Source organism: Eubalaena glacialis, chromosome 2, assembly GCF_028564815.1.
Source record: "Eubalaena glacialis isolate mEubGla1 chromosome 2, mEubGla1.1.hap2.+ XY, whole genome shotgun sequence".
Classification (NCBI taxonomy): Eukaryota; Metazoa; Chordata; class Mammalia; order Artiodactyla; family Balaenidae; genus Eubalaena; species Eubalaena glacialis.
In genome coordinates, this window is record NC_083717.1 from 12,170,148 (window position 1) to 12,188,718 (window position 18,571).

General features: G+C 34.7%; 1 protein-coding gene across 1 annotated transcript in view; it reads right to left on the bottom strand.

Moving 5' to 3' along the window:
• Positions 1 to 18,571, bottom strand: part of KIAA1217 (KIAA1217 ortholog) — a 516,301-nt gene that overhangs the window by 486,043 nt on the left and 11,687 nt on the right. The gene's annotated exons all lie outside the window — the stretch shown is intronic.

Consider the following 18,571-nt stretch of genomic DNA (forward strand, 5'->3'; position numbering starts at 1 on the left):
GCAATGTAGATATTTATGCAGAGAAACAGAGCAGCATGTATCTTAAAGAGTGGTTTGGTGTTTCTCAGTTTTTAGACACTTCTAATTTCCAAAACCGATGAGGCTCTAAAGGTCTCTTTTTGGATTGTTCTGCAACTCCAATCCAAGGTAGGATTATTCAGATAATTGTTTTCCTCCTTAAAAAAAATATCATAGATGAAAAACGTACCCACTTATGGGCAGTTAAGAAAACTGTGAAATACAAGTTCATTTTCCATTATATTTTAACGTCATTTCACAGCCCTTGGCTTCCTTCACTTCTGTTTCTTTGACGTCTTTGTTTATGTCCTTAGGAGACCCCTAATTCTAACCCCTGGAAAATCTGCTGTTTGGAAAAGCTCTTCATGGGATATTTATAACATAGAATTTTTTTTTTTAGGTTATGGCAAAGAGCTTATTACACAGTATTAAAATTTTAAAATATCAAACATAACACTTATTTATGGAAGTGGGAAACTATTGATATACCACATAAATGATATTTAGATTTTTAGGTACTACTCAGATAATTTTTAAAAATTTTGAGATACAGCAAATATAAAAAGGATCTATACTAAAATGTAAAGATAAAAAAAAATACAAGGACACCCACACACCTATTGCCAAGCTTTAGATATAAAATACTACCTTTGGAGAATGTGAAATCCTCTAAGTGCTTCCAATTGGTCACATGCCCCTTGGACCCTGATGTGACAGCTTTGCTGGATTAAGTTTTAATGATTCTCTTGTTTTTCTTCATAGTTTTGCAAATGTGCATATATCTATAAACATTATATTGTTTGGCTTTGCTTTTTTTTTTACTTTATATAAATGACCTCAAATAATATTTGTGCTTCTGTGATTTACTTTTAGCTCAGCACTATGTTTCTTGAGATTCCTATATGTATGTACATGACAAACTGTAATTCATCCATTTTCACTTTATATAGTGGCCCATGACTGGAGCATATTACATTCTGCAGTTGATGAACATTTGGTTTGTTTTTAGGGTGAGGAAAGGATCCGTTTTTATTTTTTTCCACATAGATAATCAAGCAATCAATTACACCACGCCATAATACATCCTTTCCCATGGATCTGCAATGTCAGCTCTGTCATTTATTCGTTTCCATTTTTGTGTGAGTCTTTTCTGAATTCTTGAATATGTTTTGTTTATCTCTTTGTCTATCCCTTAATAGACAAATATCTTTTTGTCTTTGTTGTCTTAATGATTAGAACTAAATAATAATAAGATAGCTAATACATGTTGACATGTATGATATGTCAGATACTGTTCCAAGTACTTTTTACATGGTAACTTATTTATTTCTCATCATTACCCTGTGAAGTGGGCACTGTTGTTACATGGATGAGGAAACTGAGGCTCAGAGAAATAAATTGTATCTAGGCAGGATTAGAAACCCAATCTATCCAAACAGATTGTACAAATCTGACTCATATAAATCATGATATCTGGTTGGGCAAGGGTTCTTCTTAAGGAGTGTCTTGGGTATTCCTAGTCTTTTGCTCTTTCATGCAATTTTATAAACATCTTGCTAAGTTCCACACAAAACAAAAGCTATTATATTTTTCACTGGTTCTAACAAGGAAAGGTCCAGGACCAGATGGCTTCACTGGTAAATTCTACCAAACACTTAAAGAAGAATTAATACCAACCCTTCTCAAACTCTTCCAAAAAAATATAAAAGGAGAGAACATTCCCAAACTCATCTTGCAAGGCCAAAATTATTATCTTGATACCAAAACCAGATGAGGGCACTACAAGAAGAGAAAATTACAGGCCAATACCCCTGATGAACACAGATGCAAAAATCCTGAACAAAATATTAGCAAACTGAATTCAGCAGTACTTTAAGGAACACACATCATGACCAAGTGGGATTTATCCTAGAGATGTAAGAATGATTCAACATCTACAAATCAATCATTGTGATACATCACTTTAACAAAATAAAGAATAAAAATCATATGATCATCTCAATAAATGCAGAAAAACCATGACAAAATTCAACATCCTTTCATGATAAAAATACTCAACAAACTGGGTATAGAGAGAATATACCTCAATATAATAAAGGCCATATATGACAAGCCCGCAACTATCATCATACTCAATGGTAAAAGCTCAAAGCTTTTCCTCTGAAATCAAAAACAAGATAAGGATGCTCACTCTCCCCACTTTTATTCAACATAGTATTGGAAGTCCTAGTCAGAGTAATTACACAAGAAAAATAAAAGGCAGCCAAATTGGAAAGGAAGAAGTAAAACTATCTCTATTTTATATGATATGATATTATATACAGAAAACTCTGAAGATTCCACCAAAAAACAGTTAGAACAAATTTGAAAATTCAGTAAAGTTGCAGTATACAAAATCAATATACAAAAATCAGTTATACTTCTATACACTAACAACAAACTATCAGAAATAGAAAACTGTAAGACATTGATAAAAGAAATTGAAGAAGACACAAATAAATGGAAAGATATTCTGTGCTCATGGATTGGAAGAATTAATATTGCTAAGATGTCTATACTCCCCAAAGCCATCTACAGATCCAATGTAATCTCTATCAAAATTCCAATAGCATTTTTCACAGAAATAGAATCCTAAAGTTTGTATGGAACCACAAAAGACCCTGCACAGCAAAAGCAATCTTGAGAAAGAAGAACAAAGCTGAAGGCATCACACTTCCTGATTTCAAACTATATTACAAAGCTACAGTAATCAAAAGAGAATGGTATTGGCATTAAAACAGACATATAGATCAATTAAACAGAATAGAGAGCCCAGACATAAAACCCATGCATATATGGTCAACTAATTCATGACAGAGGAGCCAATAATATACAATGGGGAAAGGATAAACTCTTCAATAAATGGTGGTGGGAAAACTGGACAGCCACATGCAAAAGAACGAAACTGGACCCCTATCTTACACCATACACAGGAATCAAGTCAAATGGATTAAACACTTGAACGAAAAACCTACAACCATAAAACTCCTAGGAGAAAAGAGGGTAAGCTCCTTGACATGGGTCTTGGATTCGAAACCAAAAGCAAAGGAACAAAAGCAAAAAAACAAGTGGGACTACTTCGAACTAAAAAGCATCTGCACAGCAAAGGAAATGCTATCATGGTAATCATTTTTCAATATATCAAATGCAAATGTTATACACCTTAAACTTACATGCTATATGTCAATTATACCTCAATAAAGCTGAAAATTTTTTCATTGGTATTGCATTGATCTACAGATAAATTTATGTGATTGCATCTTCCTATCCATTAACATTATATTTCTATCCATTTATTTAGGTATTAAATAATTTGTTTTTAGCATATTTTATAATATTCTACAAATTGCACATCTTTTGTTAAATATATTCCAGGTACCTTATCTTATCTCTGCTACTGAAAAAGGTATCATTTTAAAGTTACATTTTCTGTTTGTTGCTGTTTTGAGGAAACACAATTGACTTTCAACAGTTTATGGCTTGCTTCTGGCAATGATAGAATAAAAGAGACCAGATTTACCCTTCCTCTTCAAGCAACTAGGAAAATAGACAAAATATATGAAACAATGGTTTTCAGACATTGTACAATGCACAACACAGGAAAGTGATTTCTGAGAGAATAAAAACAAATGAGGTGTGCCCAACAAATGTCTGTGGTTACTGTCTGGGAGAGTTTCCAGACCACAGTGAAGGGAAGGGACACTCAAACTGAGGCCAGCTATCTCTCTGAGTTGAGGAGACAGAGTTCAAAGTTCAGGGAAGCAAAGGCAAACTTTTTAGGGCAACATATCACAGGAGGGTGCTGCACAGAGATATGGAAATGCATGGAGTATTTTCTCTGATCATAACAGAATTAAATTAGAAATCAGTAGCAGAAAGCTATTTTTAAAATCTCCAAATATTAAATAACCCATGAGTTAAAGGAGAAATAGCAAGGAAAATTATAAAATATTTTAAATTGAATGAAAATGAAAACATGACATAAAAAATTTGAATGATGTTGCTAAAGCATGCTTAAAAGGAAGGTTATGGCATTATAAATAGCCTTATATTATGGGTATTTTTGCCAGAAAATAAAAAAGGTCTCAAACAATGATCTAAGCTTCAACCTTGAAAAAAATTAAATCTAAAGTAAGAATAAAAAGGGAAAAAGCAATGAAGAACAAAAATCAATGAAAAAGATAACAGAAAAGTAATGGTGAAAAATCAATGCAACCAAATGGTAATTCTCTGAGATGATCAATAAAATTTATGAGACTCTAGACAGCCTAATTGAGAAAAAAGAGTTACACAGATTATCAATATCAGGAATGGAGGCGAGGGCATCACTACAGAAAGAAATTGTTATGAGTAACTTTTTACCAATAAATTTAACAACCTAGATGAAATGTACAAATTGCTTTAAAGATATAAACTATCAGAACTCACTCAAGAAGATTTAGGTAATATTCCTATATCTATAAAGAAAATTGAACTGGTGATTAAAAACCTTTCCATGATGAAAACTCCAGACTGAGACGACTTCATCGTTTCATTCTAAAAAAAAACATTTAAGGAAATAGAGCACAAATTCTATCCACAATTTCCCAGGAAAATAGAAGCAAAGGGAATATTTTCTAACTCATTCTATCAGGCCAAGTTAACATGATACCAAGAATAGAAATAGAAAACTACTGACCAAAATTTAATATGAACATATATGTAACAGTCTCTAAGAAAATTTCAGCAATTTGAATCTAGCACTATATGAAAAGGATAATATATTATGCTAAGAAAGACACAACCCAGAAATGCAAAGTTACTCTAGCTTTTGAAAATCAATCCATGTAATTCACCATTTTAACAGATTAAAAAAAGAAAAAAAAAAGATCATCTCAGTAGAACCAGAAAAAGCATTTGAACAAAGTCAACACTCATTCACAGTAAAATCTTTTAGTAAACTAAGAATAAAAGAGAACACCTTTAATCTGATAAAAGGCATTGATTAAAAAACAACAACAAAAAAACAACAACAAAAAAACCCAACACTAACAGTTAACATCTCAATGGTGAAAGAATGACTGCTTTCTCTCTGATGAGATGTTTGCTCTTATTTCTTTTCAGCAATTTACTGAGGTATTTTTGACAGTACAGCAGCACAAGAAAAAGATATACATTCAGATTAGAAAGAAAAAAGTAACACTGTCTTTATAGATGACATGATTTCTATGTAGAAAATCCCAAAGAAGCTACAGTAAAGCTACTGGAACCAATAAGTTTAGCAAGGTCACAGGAGACAAGATCTATACATAAAATTAACTGAATGTTAGGACTTCCCTGGTGGTCCAGTGGTTAAGACTCTGTGCTTCCACTGCAGGGGGCGTGGGTCTGATCCCTGGTTGGGGAGTTATCCCGCATGCCATGAGGCACCAGCCCAAAAAAAACTTTCTCAGACAAACAAAAATGGAGGGAATTTGTTCCCTGTAGACCAGTCTTGTAAGAAGTGTTAAAGGAAGTTCTTTAGAGATAAGGAAAATAATACAGGTCAGAAACTCAAATCTTCATAAGGAAAGGAAGAATATCAAAGAAGGAATAAGGGAAGGTAAATAAAAACTTAAAAAAATTAAAAAAATAAAATTAACTGAATGTCTATATTTTAGCAAAAGAGTTATTGGAAATTAAAAAATTTAAATACCATTTATAATAGCATCAAAAATGTGAAGTACTTTAAGATAAATTTAACAAGATATGTGCAAGACTTGTATGCCAGAAACTACAAAATTTTGCTCAGAAAGATTAAGGAAGACATAAATCAATAGAGAGACATACCATATTCATGGATTAAAGGCTAGCTATTGCTCTGCTTTGAGTTATCTGTAGATTCATTGCAACCCCAATCAAAATCCTAGCCAGCTTTTTTGTAGAAATTGGAGAATGATTCTAAAATATATAGAAATGTAAAAAAAAAAAAAAAAAAAAAAAAACTAGGATAGCCAACACAATTTCAAAGAGGAAGAGCAAAAGTGGAGGACCTATTCTCCATAGTGTCAGATTTTATTACACAGCTACATTTGTCAAGAATGTGTTTAGAATAAGAATAGACATACACATCGATGGAACACAATAGAAATTCCAGATATTGACCCATAAATGTCAGGCTAATTGATTTTTGGAAAAGGCATTGAGGCAAATTAATGGGGAAAAGGATAGTCTTTTCAATAAGTCACACTAGAGTAGCTGGGTATCACAGGCAAAACACAAGACTCAAATCTCACACCAAACACAAATATCCACTCAAAATGCATCACAGATGTTAATGGAAAAGCTTAAAACTTCTAGGAGAAAACCTGACTTTATGTTAGACTAAGATTTCTTAGGTAAGATGAAAAAACTATGAACCACAAAAGAAGAAACTGTTAAACTGCACTTTATCGAAATTTAAAAAAATTCCTCCTTAAAAGTAACACTGACATAGGTAAGCCAAAGATTGAGAAATATTTTCAAAACATATATCTGATAATGGAACTTGCATCCACAATATATAAAGACCTCTTACAAATCAATAATAAAAAGACAAATTCATTAGAAATGAGTAAAATATTTGAACACTTAATTTACCAGACAAGATTTATAAATTGTAAATAAGCACATGAAAAGATGTTCAACATCATTGCTCATTTAGGAAATGTAAATTAAAACCCTATTAGAATGGTTGAAATTAAAAATACTGACAATACCAAACGGTGAGAATGTAGAGCAAATGGAATTCTCATACATTGCTGGTGGAAATGTGAAATGATACAACCTCTTTGGAAAACAGTTTAGTAGTTTTTGGTAAAATTTGATAGACACTTACCTTATGACTAAGCCATTCCACTCCTAGGTTTTTATGCAAGAGAAGTTAAAACACGTCCACATGAAGACGTGTACTCAAATGCTCATAATAGCTATATTCATAAAAGTCCCAAACTGGAAGCAACCCAAATATCCATCAACTACTGAGTAGGTAAAAATAATGTCCATGGAATACTATGCAAAAATAGAAGGTATAAACTACTGATAAGCAAAATACCATGAATGTCAAAAGCACCGATATAAGTGAAAGAAATCAGGAACAAAGACCTACGTACTGTATGATTCCATTTATTTTATGGCCAAGGTAGATGAAGGAGATTGACTGGAAAAGGGCAGGATGGAAATGTTGTGGATGGTAGAAACGTTCTATATCATGGCTATGGTAATGATTACAAGACTGCATATATTTAACAAAACTTGTGAATTGTATACTTAACATTGTGAATTTATTATTTGTACATTATACTTCAATAAAGCTAATTAAAATAAATTAAAATAGATAAAGGTCGGGAGATTTTGACTATCTACCTTTTTAAAAATAAAAATATTATGAGTGATTGATTTTTATACATGTATGCACCTACATAACCATCCATCACTTGGTTCAAGATGTAGATTGTGTCCAGCTTCTGAAAAGGGTCTATCATGCACTTTTTGAGCCAATACAGACGCCCCCACCAAGGACTCTCTATTCTGATCTCTATCAACAGAGATTTATTTTTTGCCTTTTTATGGTGCTTCACATAAATGGAATAACACAGTATGAATGCTTTCATTCCTATATTCTTTGTTCACTATAAAGTCCGTGAGATTCATCCACGTTGTTTTATGTGTTTGTTGCTTTTTCATTGTTATGTAGTATTTAATTATATGACGTTACTATTTATTTATTGTTTTCAGGGTTTTTTTTGTTTAATTTTTGAAATTTATTTGTTTTTTTATACAGCAGGTTCTTATTAGTCATCAATTTTATACACATCAGTGTATACATGTCAATCCCAATCACCCAATTCAGCACACCACCATCCCCACCCCCCCGAGGCTTTCCCTCCTTGGTGTCCATACATTTGTTCTCTACATCTGTGCCTCAACTTCTGCCCTGCAAACTGGTTCATCTGTACCATTTTTCTAGGTTCCATATACATGCGTTAACATACGATATTTGTTTTTCTCTTTCTGACTTACTTCACTCTGTATGACAGTCTCTAGATCCATCCACGTCTCAACAAATGACTCAATTTCGTTCCTTTTTATGGCTGAGTAATATTCCATTGTATATAGGTACCACAACTTCTTTATCCATTCGTCTGTCGATGGGCATTTAGGTTGCTTCCATGACCTGGCTATTGTAAACAGTGCTGAAATGAACATTGGGGTGCATGTGTCTTTTTGAATTATGGTTTTCTCTGGGTATATGCCCAGTAGTGGGATTGCTGGGTCATATGGTAGTTCTATTTTTAGTTTTTTAAGGAAACTCCATACTGTTCTCCATAGTGGCTGTATCAATTTACATTCCCACCAACAGTGCAAGAGGGTTCCCTTTTCTCCACACCCTCTCCAGCATTTGTTGTTTGCAGATTTTCTGATGATGCCCATTCTAACTGGTGTGAGGTGATACCTCACTGTAGTTTTGATTTGCATTTCTCTAATAATTAGTGATGTTGAGCAGCTTTTCATGTGCCTCTTGGCCATCTGTATGTCTTCTTCAGAGAAATGTCTATTTAGGTCTTATGCCCATTTTTTTTTTTTTTTTTTTTAAATTTTATTTATTTATTTATTTACTTATGGCTGTGTTGGGTCTTCGTTTCTGTGCGAGGGCTTTCTCCAGTTGCGGCAAGCGGGGGCCATTCTTCATTGCGGTGCACGGGCCTCTCACTATCGCGGCCTCTCTTGTTGCGGAGCACAGGCTCCAGACGCGCAGGCTCAGTAATTGTGGCTCACAGGCCCAGTTGCTCCACGGCATGTGGGATCTTCCCGGACCAGGGCTCGAACCCGTGTCCCCTGCATTGGCAGGCAGACTCTCAACCGCTGCGCCACCAGGGAAGCCCTTATGCCCATTTTTGAATTGGGTTGTTTGCTTCTTTAATATTGAGCTGCATAAGCTGTTTATATATTTTGGAGATTAATCCTTTGTCCATTAATTCATTTGCAAATATTTTCTCCCATTCTGAGGGTTGTCTTTTCGTCTTGTTTATGGTTTCCTTTGCTGTGCAAAAGCTTTGAAGTTTCATTAGGTCCCATTTGTTTATTTTTGTTTTTATTTCCATTACTCTAGGAGGTGGATCAAAAAAGATCTTGCTGTGATTTATGTCAAAGAGTGTTCTTCCTATGTTTTCCTCTAAGAGTTTTATAGTGCCTGGTCTTACATTTAGGTCTCAAATCCATTTTGAGTTTATTTTTGTGTATGGTGTTAGGGAGTATTCTAATTTCATTCTTTTACATGTAGCTGTCCAGTTTTCCCAGCACCACTTATTGAAGAGACTGTCTTTTCTCCATTGTATATCCTTGCCTCCTTTGCCATAGATTAGTTGACCATAGGTGCGTGGGTTTATCTCTGGGCTTTCTATCTTGTTCCATTGATCTATGTTTCTGTTTTTGTGCCAGTACCATATTGTCTTGATTACTGTAGCTTTGTAGTATAGTCTGAAGTCAGGGAGTCTGATTCCTCTAGCTCCGTTTTTTTCCCTCAAGGCTGCTTTGGCTATTCGGGGTCTTTTGTGTCTCCATACAAATTTTAAGATTTTTTGTTCTAGTTCTGTAAAAAATGCAATTGGTAATTTGATAGGGATTGCATTGAATCTGTAGATTGCTTTGGGTAGGATAGTCATTTTCACAATATTGATTCTTCCAATCCAAGAACATGGTATATCTCTCCCTCTGTTGGTATCACCTTTAATTTCTTTCATCAGTGTCTTATAGTTTTCTGCATACAAGTCTTTTGTCTCCCTAGGTAGGTTTATTCCTAGGTATTTTATTCTTTTTGTTGCAATGGTAAATGGGAGTGTTTCCTTAATTTCTCTTTCAGATTTTTCATCATTAGTGTATAGGAATGCAAAAGAGTTCTGTGCATTAATTTTGTATCCTTCAACTTTACCAAATTCATTGATTAGCTCTAGTAGTTTTCTGGTGGCATTTTTAGGATTCTCTATGTATAGTATCATGGCATCTGCAAACAGTGACAGTTTTACTTCTTCTTTTCCAATTTGTATTCCTTTTATTTCTTTTTCTTCTCTGATTGCCATGGCTAGGACTTCCAAAACTATGTTGAATAACAGTGGTGAGAGTGGACATCCTTGTCTTGTTCCTGATCTTAGAGGAAATGCTTTCAGTTTTTCACCATTGAGAATGATGTTTGCTGTGGGTTTGTCGTATATGGCCTTTATTATGTTGAGGTAGGTTCCCTGTATGCCCACTTTCTGGAGAGTTTTTATCATAAATGGGTGTTGAATTTTGTCAAAAGCTTTTTCTGCATCTATTGAGATGATCATATGGTTTTTATTCTTCAAGTTGTTAATATGGTGTATCACATTGATTGATTTGTGTATAATGAAGAATCCTTGCATCCCTGGGATAAATCCCACTTGATCATGGTGTATGATCCTTTTAATATGTTGTTGGATTCTGTTACCTAGTATTCTGTTGAGGATTTTTGCATCTATATTCATCAGTGATATTGGCCTGTAATTTTCTTTTTTTGTAGTATCTTTGCCTGGTTTTGGTATCAGCGTGATGGTGGTCTCATAGAATGAGTTTGGGAGTGTTCATACCTCTGCAATTTTTTGGAAGAGTTTGAGAAGGATGGGTGTTAGCTCTTCTCTAAATGTTTGATAGAATTCACCTGTGAAGCCATGTGGTCCTGGACTTTTGTTTGTTGGAAGATTTTTAATCACAGTTTCAATTTCATTACTTGTGATTGGTCTGTTCATATTTTCTGTTTTTTCCCGATTCAGTCTTGGAAGGTTATACCGTTCTAAGAATTTGTCCATTACTTCCAGGTTGTCCATTTTATTGGCATAGAGTTGCTTGTAGTAGTCTCTTAGGATTCTTTGTATTTCTGCGATGTCTGTTGTAACTTCTCCTTTTTCACTTCTAATTTTATTGATTTGAGTCCTCTCCCTCTTTTTCTTGATCATTCTGGCTAATGGTTTATCAATTTTGTTTATCTTCCCAAAGAACCAGCTTTTAGTTTTATTGATCTTTGCTATTGTTTTCCTTGTTTCTATTTCATTTATTTTTGCTCTGATCTTTATGATTTCCTTCCTTCTGCTAACTTTGGGTTTTGTTTGTTCTTCTTTCTCTAGTTCCTTTAGGTGTAAGTTTAGATTGTTTATTTGAGATTTTTCTTGTTTCTTGAGGTAGGCTTGTATAGCTATAAACTTCCCTCTTAGAACTGCTTTTGCTGCATCCCATAGGTTTTGGATCGTCGTGTTTTCATTGCCATTTGCCTTTAGGTATTTTTTGATTTCCTCTTTGATTTCTTCAGTGATCTCTTGCTTATTTAGTAACGTATTGTTTAGCCTCCATGTGTTTGTGTTTTTTTACGTTTTTTCCCTGTAATTCATTTCTAATCTCATAGCATTGTGGTCAGAAAAGATGCTTGATATGATTTCAATTTTCTTAAATTTACTGAGGCTTGATTTGTGACCCAAGATGTCATCTATCCTGGAGAATGTTCCGTGCGCACTTGAGAAGAACGTGTAATCTGCTGTGTTTGGATGGAATGTCCTATAAATATCAATTAAATCTATCTGGTCTATTGTGTCATTTAAAGCTTCTGTTTCCTTATTTATTTTCATTTTGGATGATCTGTCCATTGGTGTAAGTGAGGTGTTTAAGTCCCCCACTATTGTTGTGTTACTGTCGATTTCCTCTTTTATAGCTGTTAGCAGTTGCCTTATGTATTGAGGTGCTCCTATGTTGGGTGCATATATATTTATAATTGTTATGTCTTCTTCTTGGATTGATCGCTTGATCATTATGTAGTGTCCTTCCTTGTCTCTTGTAACATTCTTTATTTTAAAGTCTATTTTATCTGATATGAGTATTGCTACTCCAGCTTTCTTTTGATTTCCATTTGCATGGAATATCTTTTTCCATCCCCTCACTTTCAGTCTGTATGTGTCCCTAGGTCTGAAGTGGGTCTCTTGTAGACAGCATATATATGGGTCTTGTTTTTGTATCCATTCAGCAAGCCTGTGTCTTTTGATTGGAGCATTTAATCCATTCACGTTTAAGTTAATTATTGATATGTATGTTCCTATTACCATTTTCTTAATTGTTTGGGGTTTGTTTTTGTAGGTTCTTTTCTTCTCTTGTGTTTCCCACTTAGAGAAGTTCCTTTAGCATTTATTGTAGAGCTGGTTTGGTGGTGCTGAATTCTCTTAGCTTTTGCTTGTCTGTAAAGCTTTTGATTTCTCCATCGAATCTGAATGAGATCCTTGCCGGGTAGAGTAATCTTGGTTGTAGGTTCTTCCTTTTCATCACTTTAAGTATATCATGCCACTCCCTTCTAGCTTGTAGAGTTTCTGCTGAGAAATCAGTTGTTAACCTTACGGGAGTTCCCTTGTATGTTATTTTTCATTTTTCCCTTGCTGCTTTCAATAATTTTCCTTTGTCTTTAATTTTTGCCAATTTGATTACTATGTGTCTCAGCGTGTTTCTCCTTGGGTTTATCCTGTATGGGACTCATTGCGCTTCCTGGACTTGGGTGGCTATTTCCTTTCCCATGTTAGGGAAGTTTTCGACTATAATCTCTTCAAATATTTTCTCAGGTCCTTTCTCTCTCTCTTCTCCTTCTGGGACCCCTATAATGTGAATGTTGTTGCATTTAATGTTGTCCCAGAGGTCTCTTAGGCTGTCTTCATTTCTTTTCGTTCTTTTTCTTTGTTCTGTTCCGCAGCAGTGAATTCCACCATTCTGTCTTCCAGGTCACTTATTCGTTCTTCTGCCTCAGTCAATCTGCCATTGATTCCTTCTAGTGTGTCTTTCATTTCAGTTATTGTATTGTTCATCTCTGTTTGTTTGTTCTTTAATTCTTCTAGGTCTTTGTTAAACATTTCTTGCATCTTCTCGATCTGTGCCTCCATTCTTTTTCCGAGGTCCTGGATCATCTTCACTATCATTATTCTGAATTCTTTTTCTGGAAGGTTGCCTATCTCCACTTCATTTAGTTGTTTTTCTGGGGTTTTATCTTGTTCCTTCATCTGGTATATAGCCCTCTGCCTTTTCATCTTGTCTATCTTTCTGTGAATGTGGTTTTTGTTCCACAGGCTGCAGGACTGTAGTTCTTCTTGCTTCTGCTGTCTGCCCTCTGGTGGATGAGGCTATCTAAGAGGCTTGTGTAAGTTTCCTGATGGGAGGGACTGGTGGTGGGTCGAGCTGGCTGTTGCTCTGGTGGGCAGAGCTCAGTAAAACTTTAATCCGCTTGACTGTTGATGGGTGGGGCTGGGTTCCCTCCCTGTTGGTTGTTTGGCCTGAGGCAACCCGACACTGGAGCCTACCTGGGCTCTTTGGTGGGGCTAATGACAGACTCTGGGAGGGCTCACGCCAAGGAGTACTTCCTAGAACTTCTGCTGCCAGTGTCCTTGTCCCCACGGTGAGCCACAGCCACCCCCCATCTCTGCAGGCGACCCTCCAACACTAGCAGGTAGGTCTGGTTCAGTCTCCCCTGGGGTCATTGCTCCTTCTCCTGGGTCCCAATGCGCACACTACTTTGTGTGTGCCCTCCAAGAGTGGAGTCTCTGTTTCCCCCAGTCCTGTCGAAGTCTTGCAATCAAATCCCACTAGGCTTCAAAGTCTGATTCTCTAGGAATTCCTCCACCCGTTTCCGGACCCCCAGGTTGGGAAGCCTGACGTGGGGCTCAGAACCTTCACTCCAGTGGGTGGACTTCTGTGGTATAAGTGTTCTCCAGTCTATGAGTCACCCACCCAGCAGTTATGGGATTTGATTTTACTGTGATTGCGCCCCTCCTACCGTCTCATTGTGGCTTCTCCTTTGTCTTTGGATGTGGGGTATCTTTTTTGGTGAGTTCCAGGGTCTTCCTGTCAATGACTGTAGAGCAGCTAGTTTTGATTCTGGTGTTCTCACAAGAGGGAGTGAGAGCACGTCCTTCTACTCCGCCATCTTGGTTCCTCTCCTTCATTTTTTTATATTATGAATAAAGCAGCTAAAAACATTCTTGTACATCTTTTGAGGAACATAAGCACTTATTTCGCTTAATTATACCTGTATGTGTTGAAGGGAAACTTCTGGGTTACAGAGTTTATATGTATTTAGCTTGATAGATGAAGACAAATAGTTTGTCAGAATGGTTGTAAAATTTTACTCTTTACTCAGCAAAGAAGGAGAATTCCAGTTTCTTTATATGCTCAACTACAAAGTTAACCTAGCTTGATCTTACATATAGCAATTTTACCAACTGCTTTATTAACTCTAATAATATATGAATTCATTTGGATTTCCTAGGTAGGTAATCAGCAAAAAATGACATTTTTGTTTCTTCATCTCTAATCCTTACACCTTTTATTCTTTTTTCTATTCTTATTGTGATGGCTAAGCTCACTAGTACAATTTTGAAATGAAATGGTCACAGTGAGCATTTGGGTCTTATTGTTGAATATAAAGATAATTATTTTAATACTTCAATATGGTCGGATTTGCTGTAGGAATTTTGTAGACTCTTTTTTCAGTTTAAATATATTTCCTTTAGTTTTTAGTTGCTATAAATTTTGACCATGAATGATTGCTGAATTTTATCATGCACTTTCGTTTTTCTTTTTGAATCTTTTGGAATAATCATAGTTTTGCTCCTTTAAACTGTTAATGTAATGATTTACATTAATAGTTCATTTATATTGGTTGTGATTTCTGATACATCTAGATTTATTTGTATTCTCATACTTTGCCCTTTTTATTTAGTTTGATTTTTTTTATCCTTTTTCTTTGTTTAGACTTTTTCTTCTCCTTTCTTGTAACCTTTTCTTCTATAAGTTTGGAAAGATACATGTTATTTTTAATGTTTACCTTATGTGTTTAAATATTTATCTTTAATAACTCTAAAAATAATGAATATTTTCCCTTCCCCATTCTTCAGAACAATCGCAATGCCCCAGAAAATATTATTTCAATCATCCCCTCCTTATTTATATGCTAGTGGGGTCTAAGATTAATTGTCCCTTGATTTTTTTAAAGTATAAATTAAACATCATCATCAGTCTAATTGTCAGTTTGTTAACAGTTTTATAGTTGCTTGTTTAGATTGATTCCCATGTTTATTTAAGAGTCAAAGTCTTTTAATCATGTTTTATAATAGCCTATGAATTATGCACCTTTTGTTAGATGTATTCCTAGATAGCCTATATTGATTGCACTATTGAAAATGATATCATTTTCAAGTTTTATTTTTTATTTGTTCCTGTTATATGGAAACATAAGTGACTTTAAAAATTACTGAAGTATGCCACACATACTAAAAGAGGCAAATCTTAATACTCGTATCTCAAATTATCATTCTGATGTGTACAGTACATCTCTTTAGTGAGGTCCTATTGGTAAAATATGTTCCAGGTTCTTTTTATTACTTTGAAAAAAATGTCTTCCTTTCACTCTCATCCTTGAAAGATAATTTGCTAGGTATAAAATTCTAGCATGACAGTTATTTTTCCTCATATCCTTATAGATACTTCTACTGTGTATGCCCCCCATTGTTATTGAGATATCAGATATAGTCAAATTGTTGTTCCTTTGGATGATTTATCTTTTCTCTGTGAAATCTGCCACTATATTTCTTTCTGAAATTTGTCATTAGAATTGTTGAATTATCTATTTTTCCTATTACTCTTCCAATTTTTGCTTCATATATTTTGGGGTTTTGGTGTTAGATGCCTATACATTATTTGTCATTTGTTTTCTAAATGTTTCATGTCTTTTTTTCTTCCTATTTTCCTCCTTTACTGCCTTTTGTGTTTAAGAAACATCAGTGTACTACTATTAATTTATTTTTTTTAAATTATTTAAAATTTTATTTTTTATTTTTTATTTTTTTGGCCTCGCCATGCAGCATGTGGGATCTTAATTCCCCAACCAGGGATAGAACCCACGTCCGCAGCACTGGAAGCATGGAGTCTTAACTGCTGGACCACCAGAGAAACCCCCTTTATTATTATTATTTTTTAAATTTTATTTATTTATTTATGGCTTGTTGGGTCTTCGTTTCTGTGCGAGTGCCTTCTCCAGTTGCGGCAAGTGGGGGCCACTCTTCATCGCGGTGTGGGGGCCTCTCACTATCGCGGCCTCTCTTGTTGCGGAGCACAAGCTCCAGACGCGCAGGCTCAGTAGTTGTGGCTCACGGGCCTAGTTGCTCCACGGCATGTGGGATATTCCCAGACCAGGGCTCGAACCCGTGTCCCCTGCATTGGCAGGCAGATTCTCAACCACTGCGCCACCAGGGAAGCCCCCCCCTTTATTATTTTTAAGCTTTATTTTTTAGTTTTTTTTCTTAGGGGCTGCTCTAGGGATTCATACCAATTTATCATGATCTACTTTAAGTTAATATGGACTAAATTCTAGTAAAATACAGCAATTTTTCTCCAATATAGCTTTATCCCCCACTCTTGCGCTAATATTGTCATATATATATTGCACGTTTAACTGTTATAAGCCCAATAATACAGTGTTAATTTATGGCTTCATATAATTTTATGATTTTTACAAAAATTAACAGAAAAAAATTTAGTCGTCTTTATATTTACCTACATGTTTACTGTGTTTGATCTCTTCATTTCTTCCTTTGAATTTAAATTACTGTCTGGTGTCATTTCTTTCATACTAACTCTTTTTTGTTTGTTTTTAATGTTTCTTGTAAGGCAGATTTGTGAGTAATGACTTTTCTGTCTTTGATCATCTGGGAATGTCTTTATTTCCCCAAAGTTTTGAAGGACAGTGTTGTTGGATAGAGAATTCCTGGTTGAGAATTTTTTATTCCAGTACATTGAATGAATGTCATTCCACTACCTTCTGGTCTCAATTGTTTCTCATGAGATGTCATATTTTAATTATTTTGTCATTCTCTGTGCATAATAAGTTAATTTTCTCTTGTTGCTTTCAAGGTTTTCTCTTGATCTTTGGCTTTTTCAGCAGAGTAATAACTGTGATGTGTCTAGTTGTAGAGATTCTCTCTTTATCCTACTTGGGGTTCACTGAACTTCTTGGGTCTGTATATTAATAACTTTCATCAAATTTGGAAAGTATTGGGCCATTAATTTTCTGCCTGTTTGACTCTCTCCTCTCTTCCTGCGACTTCTACTATATGCATATTGGTATATTTGATGTTGTCCAACAGGTCTCTGAGCTTTTGTTCATTTTTCTAAAATATTTCTTCTCTATAATATTCAGACTGGATAATTTCTATTGATCTATTTTCAAGTTCACTGATTATTTTTTCTAGCATCTCAAACTGCTGTTGAGACCATCCAAAATATTTTACATTTTGATTATTTTACTTTTCAAATCTAGAATTTGCATTTGATTCCTTTAAAAACATTCTAAGAGACTTTCTTTTTAAAAATCAATTTTAGGTCTATAGAGAAAGTACACAGAAAGTATAGACACTTCTCATATACCCTCTATCCCCCTGCACAAAATTTTCTCTATTATTAACATCTTGCATTAATGTGGTACATTTAAAATTGATAAACCAATTCTGGTATATAATGATTAACTAAAGTCCATGGTTTAGATCATGGTTCACGATTTGTGTTATGCAATGCTATGGATTTTGCCAAAAGCATAATGTCATGTGTCCATTTTTAGAGTATCATACAGAATAATTTCCCAGCCTTAAAAATTTCCTAATGTTCCACCTATTCATCCCTATTCTCCTCCCTTTTCCTTCTCCTATCTGGCAACTACTGATTTTTTTAGTGTCTATAGTTTTGCATTTTACAGAATATTGTACAGCTGGAATCATACAGTATGTAGCCTTTACAAACTCTTAATTCATTTAGTAATATGCATTTGTGTCCTCCATGTCTTTCCATGGCTTGATAGCTGATTTCTTTTTATTGCTAAGTAATATTCTGTTGTATGGATGTACCACAATTTGTTGCTCCATTCACTTACTGAAGGACAACTTGGTTCCTTCCAGTTTTTGACAATTATGAAAAAAGCTGCTATAAACATTCATGTGAAGGTTTTTGTGTAAACATAATTTTTTCTACTCATTAGGCAAATACCTAGGCATGCATTTGCTGACCTTATAGTAAGCCCACGTATAGCTTTGTAAGGAATTGCCAATTATCTTGAAAAGTGAGTGTACCATTTTGTATTTCTTCTGGCAATGAATGAGAGTTCCTATTGGTCCACATCCTTGTCAGCATTTGCTGTTGTCAGTGTTTTGTATTTTAGCTATTCTAATAGGTGTTTAATAGTATCTTATTATTGCTCTAATTTGCAATTCTCTAGTGACAAATAATGTTGAGAATCATTTCATATGCTTGTCTGTCATCTGTGTATCATGTTTGGTGAGGTGTCTGTTCAGAGACTTCATGCATTTTAAAATCAGGTTGTTCATTTTCTCACTGTTGAGTTTCAGGAGTTCTTTGTATATTTTGGATGCAAATCTTCAGATCTATAGATCAAGTTAGGAAGTTGAATCTTCCTACCCATGAATATGAAATCTCT